This window comes from Dryobates pubescens, chromosome 14 (assembly GCF_014839835.1).
Source record: "Dryobates pubescens isolate bDryPub1 chromosome 14, bDryPub1.pri, whole genome shotgun sequence".
Taxonomy (NCBI): Eukaryota; Metazoa; Chordata; class Aves; order Piciformes; family Picidae; genus Dryobates; species Dryobates pubescens.
Window position 1 is genome coordinate 2208310 of NC_071625.1, and position 13283 is coordinate 2221592.

Here is a 13283-nt window from a genome sequence, read left to right on the forward strand (position 1 = left end):
CTCTGGGCAGCCTGTTCAGTGCTGTCACTCTCACAGTGAAAAAGTTTCTTCTCAAGATGGAATTTTCTGTGATTGAATTTATGTCCACTGCCCTTTGTCCTGTCACTGGGTATCACTGGAAAGAGACTGCCTCCATCCTTCTGACAGGCACCCTTCAGATATTTGTAGGCACTAATAAGGTCCCTTCTCAGCCTTCTCTTCTCCAGACTGAACAGCCCCCCATGTCTTTTAGTCTTTCCTCATGAGAGAGCTGCTTCAGTCCCTTAGTCATTCTTGTAGCCCTCTGTTGAACTCTCTCCAGTAGTTCCCTGTCTCTCTTGAACTAGTGAGCCCAGAACTGTACACAGTATTCCAGCTGTGGTCTACCTAGGGCTGAGTAGAGGGGGAGGAGGACCTCCATCAGCCTGCTGGACACACTCTTAATGCACTCAAGTATACTATTTGCCTTCTTGGCCACCAGGGCACATTCCTCATATCAGCATAAAGACACTTGCTCTAAACCAGCTTACTAAAGCAGAAACTCATCTACCTTAGAAGTGGGCAAACTTACTTTTAAATATCCACATTGCAAATCCCAGCAAGAATAATTTCTTAATGGCTGAATTATTAACCTTCAGCCAGTTTTCAGTGCAAACTCTTCTAAAATTTCACTACAGAGAGATTTTTTTCATTACTGTTGCAAGCTGTTTCCTCAAAATGTGGCAGTATCTGCCATATGCCAGCACTGACTAGCAAATACAAGTCATTATGTTATTTTTGGAACAAGATAAGATTTTTTTGAGCGATCCGTAGCTCCGAGCTATCAGATGGAAACTTGGCATTAACCTCTATAAATAAACAGAGACATTAGTAAATGGTGCTATAAAATCAGCACTTAAGAGAAGAACAGCAAGCATTTCTAACCTGCTGGATGACAACACGCTTGTAAAGGCACAGGAGGGGATTCTGAGAACCAGAACCTGTGATCTGCCACTTAAAGTCCACTGCCTACTGTGCTTGGTCTCAATATTTGCCACTTGGCTGATTAAGATCAATGAGGTACAAAGCAGGCCTGTAGGCAATCTATGACTCTTCTCTAGGAAGCAAAACAAAGGGGGGAAAAAGAATCAACACATTAAATGATTGGGCTATGAACACCCTCAGAATAATGAACACCATCATTGGAGGTGTTTAGGAAGAGACTGGATGGGGTGCTTGGTGCCATGGTTTAGTTGATTAGATGGTGTTGGGTGATAGGTTGGACTTGATGATCTCAAAGGTCTTTTCCAGCCTGGTTAATTCAATTCAATTCAATTCAATTCAATTCAATTCAATTCAATTCAATTCAATTCAATTCAATTCAATTCTATTCATTCTAGTCTAGTCTAGTCTAGTCTAGTCTAGTCTAGTCTAGTCTATTCCATTCCATTCCATTCCATTCCATTCCATTCCATTCCATTCCATTCCATTCCATTCCATTCCATTCCATTCCATTCCATTCCCACAGTGACAAGTGAGCTGCAACGTGATCTTCGAGGGAGCTGTAGGTGAGAAACCTGAGCCAGGTGTGCAGTAATTATAAATGGTATCAAGAAGAATACTCAGTCAAGAGGAACACTTAAACCCAGAGCTGCCACAATATGAGTGGGTATATGGTAGATTCAACAGATCTGTTCACTAGGAGCTCTATAAACCTGCCTGTTACTTGCCTAACGTTGCTCCATCTGGTCTGCCAGGGGTATTTTTATGAAGCTTTGGAAGCCTGAAAGATATGTCTATATATGAAAGGTATTATCTAAAGATACCACTATTGTAAGCAGTAGAGAGGGTTTTTTGGATGGATTTATTTGTTGAAGTTTTGCTTGGGGAGGGGGAAATGTGTTTTTTTCCCTGCTTTCTGCTCTCTCTGTATTTTCTAATGTATTTTTTTAATTCCCTCTTTAAATCATGGCACAGAAATCTCATCCTACAAGCCAAAGGAGGCTTTGGATCAGCTCTCCACGCAGGCCTGTACTCAGCTTTGAACACCTCAATGACTCATTTTTGTTCGGGAAAACTCTTATGTGCAGGCCAAACCTGACTTGAGCGTGCACCAGAATGCACAGAGCTGTTTGCAGGTAAATCTGCTTAGGATTGAGAGCTCTCACCTAAAAGTTAGGCAGGAGGTGGCAGGGGCAGGGTTGCCTTCCGCCCTGATCTTTCGCTAGCTGTGTTAAGTGGTCAGTCTTCTAGATTTGGAGAGCCTAAACATGAGAGGAGTTATGGAAATAGCTGCTGCTGCTGCTGCTGCAGTTTGAAAATCCTGGTGATGAAAGTTAACACCTCCAGGGCTACAAGAGTCCCACGGGGCTTACATGACTCAGAGCATGTGTGCTGCAACAGGCAGCAACAGGGAGTCCCCAGCTGGGGAATCCACGCCTGCCACGGGCACCTCAGCCAAAAAGCCCAATGCAGGCTGCTGTCAGAAGCCATCTAAGGGCTCCATCCCCTGCAAGCCCTCTCATTTTGGAGGGGAGGCTGACATTCCACGTTCCCTCACAGGGATGAGCTCCCAAAATAAACATGGTGAAAGGATTCTAGCTTTTCATTCTTAGGGCAGTGGCTCTTGACATCTCTGAGCAGCTCTGAGGGAAATACAGACTTTATTCGAATCCTGATGATCCAGCTCTTTTTCTTTCTGTTTCTTTGTTCTGATTTGTAGCCAACTTTTCTGCAATGATCTCTGTGTGTGCTTGTTTTTTTGGTATGTAGGTGACATACACAAGAGAGACTGGCAGACATGGCCTAGATTTCCTTTGCTTTCTGGTATTCTGTGAGGCTGTGGGTATTACACAAACCAGAGCTGACAAACTGACTTCCTGGAGACCATGGGAATAGTATCATCAATGTTTTAAAAAGAATAGAATTTTATTGATATGCCAGTGGGATTATTCTGTGGTTGGTTGGTTTGGTTTTCTGTTCTGGTGATAAAATAAAGATTCTACACAATTTGCAGGGGTTAAAGGCCTGAAAATGGAAAGCTGTGTTTCCTAAAGCTTAGAATCATAGAATTATTAGGGTTGGAAAGGACCTCAAGGATCAGCCACTTCCAACCCCCCTGCCATGGGCAGGGACACCTCACACTACAGCAGGTTGCTCACAGCCACATCCAGCCTGGCCTTAAAAAGCTCCAGGGATGAGGCTTCCACCACCTCCCTGGGCAACCTGTGCCAGTCTCTCACCACCCTCATAGGGAAGAACTTCTTCCTCACATCCAATCTGAATCTACCCACTTCCAGTTTTGCTCCATTCCCCCTACTCCTATCACTACCTGGCATCCAGCTTTCTTGTAGCCCCCTTCAGATACTGGAAGGCCACAATTAGGTCTCCTGGGAGCCTTCTCTTCTCCAGACTGAGCAGCCCCAACTCCCTCAGTCTGTCCTCATAGAAAAGCAGCTCCAGCCCTCTGTTCATCCTCATGTCCCTTCTCTGGACACCTTCCAGCACCTCCAGATCCATCCTGTAATAGCAGCTCCAGAACTGGACACAGATGTGACTGCAACAATGAAGCTTCTCAAACTTTCTCAATACTCTCAACATCTGCAGGTCAAAAGATGAAAGAGAATAATAACATTGCCATGCATATAACGCTGTCTCAAGTTGCACAGGATTCAAATGCTTGACAAATATGGAATAGAGTGGGGTTAGATCATGATGATGTTCTGTGAAACACAGGGAAATTGCTGGACAAGACCCCATCCCCCAGCCTCCTTCCCACTGGCTGATAGGAGAAAGAGAGGAAAAGACAATTGTTTCCCCAAAGTTATTCAGAGAGAGGAGAGAGAGAGAGATTTTGCATTACTCTGTTATTTACTTTTGTTTTTTCCCTGGAGATGGCTTTTTGAAAGCATTTTAATAAAAGATACCTATCAAAGCTCATTGCATTTTAATCTTTGTTGATGCCTGGGAGACACAAGCTTAAGACTGAAATTTAAGCATTTTGGGGAGAAAAAATAAAGGTATTTGCAAACTGGAGCAGAAATGGTCTATTTTCTTCAGTCAAGCTTTGGGAAGGAGACAGAATGTCTCTTCCCTAGATGCTTCACCATTTCTAACTGCCTCCCTGGCTTTCAGCTTCAGATCAAGGGCTTGAGGAAGTTCATAAACTTGAATTTTACAACATTCTTAACAAATCCTGAATTGCCTCAACTGATGTTGAAGTCCCCATTTATAGATATGTATGCAATTATTCCACACAGTGTGGGCAGCAGGTACAGGAAAGGTGCAGAAAGACTTAAACCAACGTCCTTAAAAGCTTCTGTGGCAAGCTGTACTCTGATGGACTTGAACTCTATGTCCAAAGCCACGTTCCAGATCAATTATTCTATACAGTGTGGGCAGCACGTAGAGCAAAGGTGCAGAAAGAGTTTAACCAATGTGCTTAAAAGTTTTTGTGGCAAGCTGTAGTCTGGTGGACTTGAAATCCATGCCCAAAGCCATGCTCCACCCAGACAGCAGTGACTGCTGCCTCACCTGTCCAGTGTAGAGCAGAGCCTCCTTGTGTACCCCACTGGTGCAGGACTCAGAGGCAAGATATTTGGGAGAACACCTGACTTATGGAAGGGGGCACCTGGAAGATCAGTGCTGCCATGAATCTGTGTTTCAGAGCCTCTGATTCAGAGCTCTGAAGTAGAGCTAAGTTGATGGGGACTTCTTGCTGCACTCTAGACCCAAGCCTGATGAGGGGGGAGGGACTAGGAAGGCTGTAGCCCTGTATGGTCAGCAGTGCTCAGGGACACATTCATCCCTGTAGCTGCACAGCACTTCCATCCACGTGCTGCTGCGTCAGGCTTCACGTTAGTCCTGCTCTCAAATAACACAAAGTCAGGCAACATCCTCTTTGGCCAGCACAGCCACGACTCCAGCAGAGCTCAGCTGTCCTGGCTGTGCCAGCAGAACTTTGCATGGTGCAACAGCCTTTCTGACCATTATGAGATGGTCCACCTGAAGAAATCTCAGAGCCCAGAGGTTCTGTCAGCAGAATGGTTGCATGCTTTGGGAGGGCTACAAGGATGCTGAAAGGACTGGAGCACTGCCTGATGAGGAAAGGCAGAGAGCCCTCAGGCTCTTTAGTCTGGAGAGTAAAAGACTGAGAGGGGATCTGATCAATGTCTATCAATATCTGAGGGCTGGGGGTCAGGAAGGAAGGGACAGGGACAGCCTCTGCTCACTTGTGCCATGAGATAGGACAAGGAGCAATGGATGGAAACTGCAGCACAAGAAGTTCTACCTCAGCATGAGGAAGAGCTCCTTTACTGTAAGGGTCACAGAGCCCTGGAGCAGGCTGCCCAGAGAGGTTGTGGAGTCTCCTTCTCTGGAGACTTTCCAGCGCTGTCTGGATGTGTTCCTGTGTGACCTGTGCTGGATTCTATGGTCCTGCTCTGGCAGGGGGGTTGGACTCAAAGATCTCCAGAGGTCACTTCCTACCCCTCACATCCTGTGATCCTGTAAACCCTGGGGACACCAGTGATGCCAGGTGACGTTCACTGGAGTTAAATGCCTGAACCCCACTGTGAAACTTCACTGAATTAAAATTCCACCTAGGTAGTTTCAGTATCTGAGAAGAGTATTTAAATGAGTGGTATGTCTGAATATTCTCACAAATGGAAGCAACACATAACCACAGCAGGAACAGCCAAAATGGACTGGCAACTTACACTTTATAAAAGTCTGTGAAAGCTGGAGTGACAATGAAGTATTAACTGTTACAACTTGGCACTCATTTAACTAAGCAGGACGTCCCTTGGGCCTGGGTAGGTGGCACCTTTGAACAAAGGAGTTGCTGGCTGGAGTAGAGATAATGCAAGTGGTTTTGACTGGAAAAACTAAAGCCCTGTCTCACTCCTATAAAACCATCCTAGAGATTTCTCCTTTAAACATTATTTGTTAAACCCCAGTTTGGATACTTTGCTGTATTCTCTTAAATCCTCCGTTTTCTTGCCTTCAAATCCTTTGGTTATAATCCTGGCTAAGTATTTTCCCTATCAGTTAGGAAAGCTTTAGGGCATAGCTTGATAAGAAACTATCTGACATCAGAGCCAGCTTACAAAATCAGTCTCCCTTCTGTGTCCTTGTCTGCTGATCCCACCCAGCGTTTCCTCCCCTTCTGCCCAGTGCTGCACCAGCACAAGCACTCTGTGAACACACAGTGGACTCGTGGCTGGAAACCAACCTTTTTTCCACCCCATCCTGTACCTTTTCTCAGTTGAATCAGTTCTTTAACCTGACCTTCTCAGTGGCTGTAAATGTGCCAGTGCTTGGAAAGAGGGAGCTGGTGGGAGAGTGCTCAGGAGGCACAAGAGCAGTGAGCTGTACAGCGGATTCCTGCAGCACTTCCACTGAATTATGTCCTCAGATAAAGAAAATTCTTTGTGTGTTTATGATTTAGATAATGCTACATGTTTCTTATGCTAACTGCAACAAAAGCATCTGCCACATCCACCCCCCATACATTGTGTCACTTTCATCTTTGCTTAACGTTTCTGATAGAGGGCAATGTTAGCACAGCTCATCTTCTCATCTTCACAGCTCTGCCCCCATTTCTCACAGCTTACACATGGTGCTAGGGCTGGCTCTTCACAGACGTGCAGCAAAGCTGGTATTTCACTTGGGGTTCCCAGGGGCTGAAGTTTCATCTTGCCCAACATACCTCCAAGGTGACCTCACGGGCTGTGTAACACATATCACTGCCTGCTTGGTTGGTTGTTTGCTTGCCAAAAGGGCAGCCATTTACCTGCTGGGAAATTTGGATCTTTGAGTATATTCCCCAAGTGACAGTGGGAATTCTTCCCTTTCTTCTCACAGGGTGATTTTTTACCAATGGGTGTGTTAGAAACCACAGAAGAGCCTGCAAACAGTCATACAGGAATTAGGCTTCTTTCCCCTGCAAAAAAAAAGGTGGCAGGAGCAGTAGTCCAACTGAAGTGCACCAACACCGATGCACCAATGCATGCAGCATGGGCAACAAACAAGAGGAGCTATGCTGCCAAACCTAGGCTGAAACCCTGGGCAGAGACAGGGCAGCCTCACTGAGAGCCCTCCTGATGCTAGCAAAGCAAAGTGCTCTGCATGGACCTGCCTCCAGTCCCTGTTTCTATGGCATTGAGAAAAATGAAAGCTGAAGCCCACTTGCATCCAGAGAGAAATGCTGCGTAGCTGAGGTTGGAATGTGTATGCTCCTGCTCTGACTCCCTGCTCAGAGCCACCACGGGGTGAGATGAAAGAGAAGGGAGAGGCCCAGGGATCAGTGCAGGAGGTCTGCAACCCAAAGGAGAGAACTGGAGCCCTGTGACACTTCAGCTCTCCCCAGACAGCACAATTGGAAAGTGCCATCGCAAGAAACACAGCCAGAACAGCACTTGGGGCTCAGTGCCTTTCACCCAGGGGCTTCACACACAATTAAACCTGTTTAATAGAAACAGACTTCTTTTTTTTATAGCCATGGTAGTTAGGGACTAGGAGGCCTTGCCTGTATTACTGAAGTGGCAAAAATCTCACTATTAAGATCCCACATTTTAAAATTGATCTAGTTAAAGTAGGTTAGTGTTTCCATTCTAGGCAGGCAGGCCCTAAGGCATGGAGGAAATAACAATGCATTTCCCAGTGTCCAGGGCATCTACAGATCCTGTTAATTTCATGTAGGAATATGAGTGCTTAACACTAATGAAAATCTGGCCCTTGGCAATGGGCCTGAGGAGATGTGGAGTTTTGTTTGCAGCGAGCCAGTGATAGGAATGAGAGCAGAAATTTGGGGTTCACAGCAGGGAAAGGGCTGAGGAAAGTCATCAGGCAGCTCTGTAGGGTGGCCTTGCTCTCCTACCTTCCATTTCTCCTGTAGCCAGCCACTGCTGGTACATACATGTGTATAGTTAAACCACCCTGGGGTTGCCCATCTCTGCAGCGCCCTGCTCAGAGCTGCATCGGCATCAGGAAGCATCCAGGGAGCTGGGGCTGGTGTCCAGGGTACACACAATGTAGCAGCTTGCTTTGTTATGTTATCTTGTTTCTGATCACAGTAAATTATTCACCTATCTGTGATGAAGTGTATCTTGTGTCTGTATGAAGAATCCACGGCTGACCAGTGCTGGCCAACTGGAGAGAGCAGGATGCCTGCTGGGCCTCATCGCTCTGCACCACATTAGTTGTAGCAATGTGCAAACTGCAGTCTTGTCAGCTCCAAAACACTCAAGCAATGTTTAAAACTATCTTATGACTGCATTTCAGAGGTATTTGCTTCTTCCTGATGCTACCTACAGACTTCACCTTGGAGTTTTTCTACACAGAGCATAGTTTCCTTCCCTGTGGCAGTTGGGCAGCAAGCCCCCGCTGGCTCTCACAGCCCTGTGTGACACTGTGGCTACGTCGGCAGAGAGACCTTTTGCCTTGGCAGCTGGCACACCCCATTGGTCTTAATGTCATGCTGCTGGCATGATGGATTAGTCCAGACTTTGTGATCTGCTAAGAGCCTGTGCTCGCAGGAAGACTGGGGTATTGGAGTGAGACCTAATACTTGCTGTGTCCTTTGCTGAGCTGGCGAGGGGCACAAACTGCTGCATCGTTCTGCTTCTGGGGTTACTTTTAAATTTGACTTCTCAATGCTCACAGTTGGTTATTTTTACAGGGAGGTCACATACATGTAAATAGATTTCTTAGAAGTGTCCTTATGTTCCCCTTCAAGGTCCTGGTGAGTGCATGTGAGAAGCAAAATACACACGTGTGTAAGAAACTCCTTTAAAGGCATGCCCCTGCCACAGGGCTGTACCTGTTGTGAAGTCACATCACATTTTAATGTCACACCCACGTCTGTGTCACAGCAGCTGTTTTGCTGGATCAGCCACATGGTTCACCTTGTCCTCTATCAATTTCCCTGACAGAAGTCAGCAAAGGAAGAGGCAAGAAATGTCCCAGTCCTGATTAGCTGGGGACTAGGGTAAATCCTGACCGCTTTCAACAGGTCAAACTGTTGCAGCTCTGAAGTCTCACGTTAGGATTTCTGCCCTTACTGCCTCCTGCAGAGCTTTTGCCATGGGTAACATCCAGCAGCTGGGAGTCCTGCAGCTGAACCACCCATCATGAGAGACAACCTTAACTTCCTATCACTGCTGAATGTGTCACATGTTAATTACTTCAGCTGTCCATTTCTCCTTGCATCGTGAGAGAGAAGGGAAATCCCTACTACACCTTTTCCACAGTGTCACTCTCTGATGCATTCCTCTCACTTGTGTTTCTGTGCTTAAGAAAGATGTTTTCCACCTCCAGGCTAATCCAGCCTGGAAATAAGCTGTTTTCAAGTGAGTGAGAGTGTGACCTCAAAGAGCAATACCATATTTTTTTGCACAAGCTGCCTGTGCTTCACACTCCTGCTTCACACTTGGAGGACTTCTTAAAACATGCTCTGCTGCACGTGGTGAAGGTCCCAGCTTACTCCCCACAGCTCAGACCTTTTCACACCATACCTCAACAAGTGGGGCAGACGTGCCAAGGTGCAACCCCACGGCAATACTGCCTGTCCCCTGGCAACCTCCACTGCTATCCTTGCGCAGGCAGCCTCTCCAGGAGGTTGCTGATGCCCTCCCTCAAAGCCTTCATTAAGCCCCTCTGACTCTACAGGCTTAAATGATGCCAGTGAGTGTTTAGGGATGGCTGGGCACTGTGCAAAAGGAGGGCAAAGAGGTTGTAGAGAGATTACTCCACTGCAATTTTACAAATTCTGCAGAATATGGAAGAGATCAAAAGAGGAAAAGGTAGGCCAGAAGCATCCCTCTGTTTGTCATCTCTGCATTTGCTGTGCTGCCACAAGCTCCTTGGCATCCTGGCTTAAAAGGAGCTTTATCCTATGGGCACGTTGGGAAGGGAGCTGAGTGTAACTCCTTAGCTTTTAGGTACATCCCAGATGGGAGCCAGCAGAGCTGCTGGGCTTATTTCTTGGTCAGCTTCCTTTTGTTTGCAGATCACGGGAAGAGCAGAGCCACAGGAGCGGCGTGGAAACGGTTTGTGCTCCGAGGACTTTCCCCTTAAATGCAAGTTCACGGCGTAAAAGGTCTCCCAGGCTCTGCGGAGGGCTGGCAGCAGTTTCTGAGCGAGGGCCAAAAATATGTTCTAGCAGCAGTGTTTCCACACCGATGGCACTACAACAGAGGCAGCTCCGCTAGAGACGGAGCGGGCCAGCCCACGCCTTGGCAGGGCGCGGGGCTCTGCCTGCCTCGCCGCAAGGCTAGCTGTCAGCTTCGCCGGTTTATTTGTCTCTGCCGAGAGCAGCGGGAGGAATTATGTTCATCAGGCAAATAAAAATAGTCCCAGTAAAAATATCCCAGCTCTTTATCCTCTCACTTTTATCTCACCCAAGGCCCAGCCGCATCGCTCTGGGGAGCTGACGCTCTCCGAGCACAGCTCAGGCCCTACGCAGCGTTGGGTGCCGCCGCTCACGACCGGGCGGTTCCACGTGCCGGCAAAAAGCGAAGAGGAGAAACCCCCTGAACTTTGCGCTGCTTCGGTCTGGCTTCGCTGCCATGCAGTTAGCAGCCTTTTCAGCTGGGGCCAAGAAGAGGTTTCAAATGACTTGTGCAAAGGGATAAAGTTTCAGGGTAGCACATGCCTGGGAGGACATTCTCTTCTACCTACCTAATTCCCCAAATACAATCCGCAGGCAGCGGCTGAGCTGAGGGAGCCTCTTGCACGTACAATGCTTTACGCTGCCACTTGACCTAGTTGTTGATGCAGGGAGTCACAGACAATGCCAAGTCTGTTAAGTGACTGCAGATTTCTTCACACAAACAAGCAAACAAGAAATTAAAGAAAAGCTTCAGCTGTGCTGCTAAGCTTGTAGGGGCACATAGGGCCTGTTTGTTTGGCTTGGGGTTTGGCTTGGCCTCCCTTTGAACCCGCTTGAGATGGAAAGCTGTAGTGAGCTTCATGCAGCACACGAGGACAGAGGAGCCTGGGGGACAGTCACTAGTGATATCCCCCAGGGATCAGTGCTGGGCCCCATCCTGTCCAATATCTTTATTGATGATCTGGGCAAGGGGATTGAGTCCATCATCAGCAAATTTGCAGGTGACACCAAGCTGGGGGCAGGAGTTGATCTGTTAGAGCGCAGGAGAGTTCTGCAGAGGGACCTTGCCAGGCTGGACGGATGGGCAGAGTCCAGTGGCATGAGATTGAACACATTTAAGTGACGGGTTCTGCACACTGGGCACAGCAACCCCATACATTGCTACAAGCTGGGGTCAGGGTGGCTGGAGAGCAGCCAGGCAGAAAGGGACCTGGGGGTACTGGTTGACAGTAGGCTGAACATGAGCCTACTGTCAAGGCCAATGGCATCCTGGCCTGCATCAGGAACAGTGTGGCCAGCAGGAGCAGGGAAGTCATTCTGCCCTGTACTCAGCACTGCTTAGGCCACACCTTGAGTCCTGTGTCCAGTTCTGGGCCCCTCAGTTTAGGAAAAATGTTGAGCTGCTGGAAGGTGTCCAGAGAAGGGCAACAAAGCTGGGGAGGGGTTTGGAGCACAGCCCTGTGAGGAGAGGCTGAGGGAGCTGGGGTTGCTTAGCCTGGAGAAGAGGAGGCTCAGGGGAGACCTTATTGCAACTACCTTAAGGGAGGTTGTAGCCAGGTGGGGGTTGGTCTCTTCTCCTAGGCAGCCAGCACCAGAACAAGAGGACACAGCCTCAAGCTACGCCAGGGGAAGTTTAGGCTGGATGCTAGGAAGAAGTTCTTCACAGAATGAGAGACTGGCCACTGGAATGTGCTGCCCAGGGTGGTGGTGGAGTCACCATCACTGGAAGTGTTTAAAAAGAGCCTGGAGGAGGCACTTGGTGCCATGGTTTAGTTGATCAGATGGTGTTGGGTGATAGGTTGGACTTGATGATCTCAAAGGTCTTTTCCAACCTGGTTAATTCTGTATTCTGATCCACAACTCTCTGGCCATTTGGGGCTTGCAAGAGCCTACACAGCATCAGTCCTGCCCCAAATGTTCCGTCCCCCAACGCCCTGGAAGTGCTTGCTCTGTCACGCTGGTGTCTTAGTCGGAGAGATAAAAGGAGAGACTGAAACTGTGTTATAACACACTCTAGTCAAAGGCATCGCAGAGCTGCTGCCAGACGAGCATCAGTGATGTTTCCATGCCTGCCTACCCATGATTTCCATATCACTGAAGACAGTAAAGACACTTTGAGGAACATTAAAGGAACCTGAATTTCAGAGGAAAAGTGCCTAGCAGTTTGTGATCAGTTGTGCTGTTAGGACTACAGCACCCTTAAAGGATCAGCTGCGAATTTACAAGCGCTGGTCTAAACCCTTTTCACTTCTAGAAGCACATAAACACAAACATTGTCCTGTGCTTTCAAATACAGGTTGCCCTAGCCAGATGTGGTTTAGGACCTTGCCATTTAAGTATTTGGGGATGGCATTTAAAAATCACTTCAGCAGTACTAAGAACATTCTTTTCAGTAATAAAGCTTTGTTTTCAGCTTGGTGCATCAAGCACAGGAACTTGGAGTAACTGATGGTGGTGCTGGAGGAAGCCCTTGTTTGTAGCCTAGAACACAGTATGCAGAAACAGGGTTTATGTTCTATTTGGAAAGATCATTTGTGAACACTTTAAGAACTGAGGACAGGATTTATGATGCACAGAGTGAGAAAACAGGTCTTTGCTCAGCACTGTTACTGCCCAGAGCCAGAGCCAGGCACTTTGCTGGGTCAACTTTTCCAGAACACCTTCTGAAGGTTATTTTCTTGTTTAAAATGCATCTTCAGATGGAGGGAAGTGGCCTCATCATTTCATTTGTTAAAAAGAAGGCCCATCCATTTTCTTTTTCAGTGTGGCTATACTCATGAGTATGCCCCATGGGGCTGGGTAGAAGGCTACAACGCACAGATAAGGTTCAGGGCAGTGACACTTTAGATGTGTAAGTGTGACAAACTGGAGGCACACAAAGCTGAACGGCATACAGAACAGTATACAGGGCAGGTGAAGGAAGTCAGATCTTGCTCTGTCACAGCTCTTTCTGCAGCATTCTTCACGAGACATGAATGCTCCACAAACCGTTCTTCCCATGGAAGATGGAGCATGGAAGGAATCTCCTCGTCACCAGCAGGGCCAAGGATCTACCCAGAACTGGGTTTTATTTGTAATCTATTACACTGTGTAAACATCCATGTGCCACGAGCGCTGGAGCAAACCTACTGGACCACATCCAATGACTGCAGGTGTTACCATGGTAGTGCCTCCACCAGCTTCGAAGGAAAGGCTTTTATTTGAGCCGCTCTGC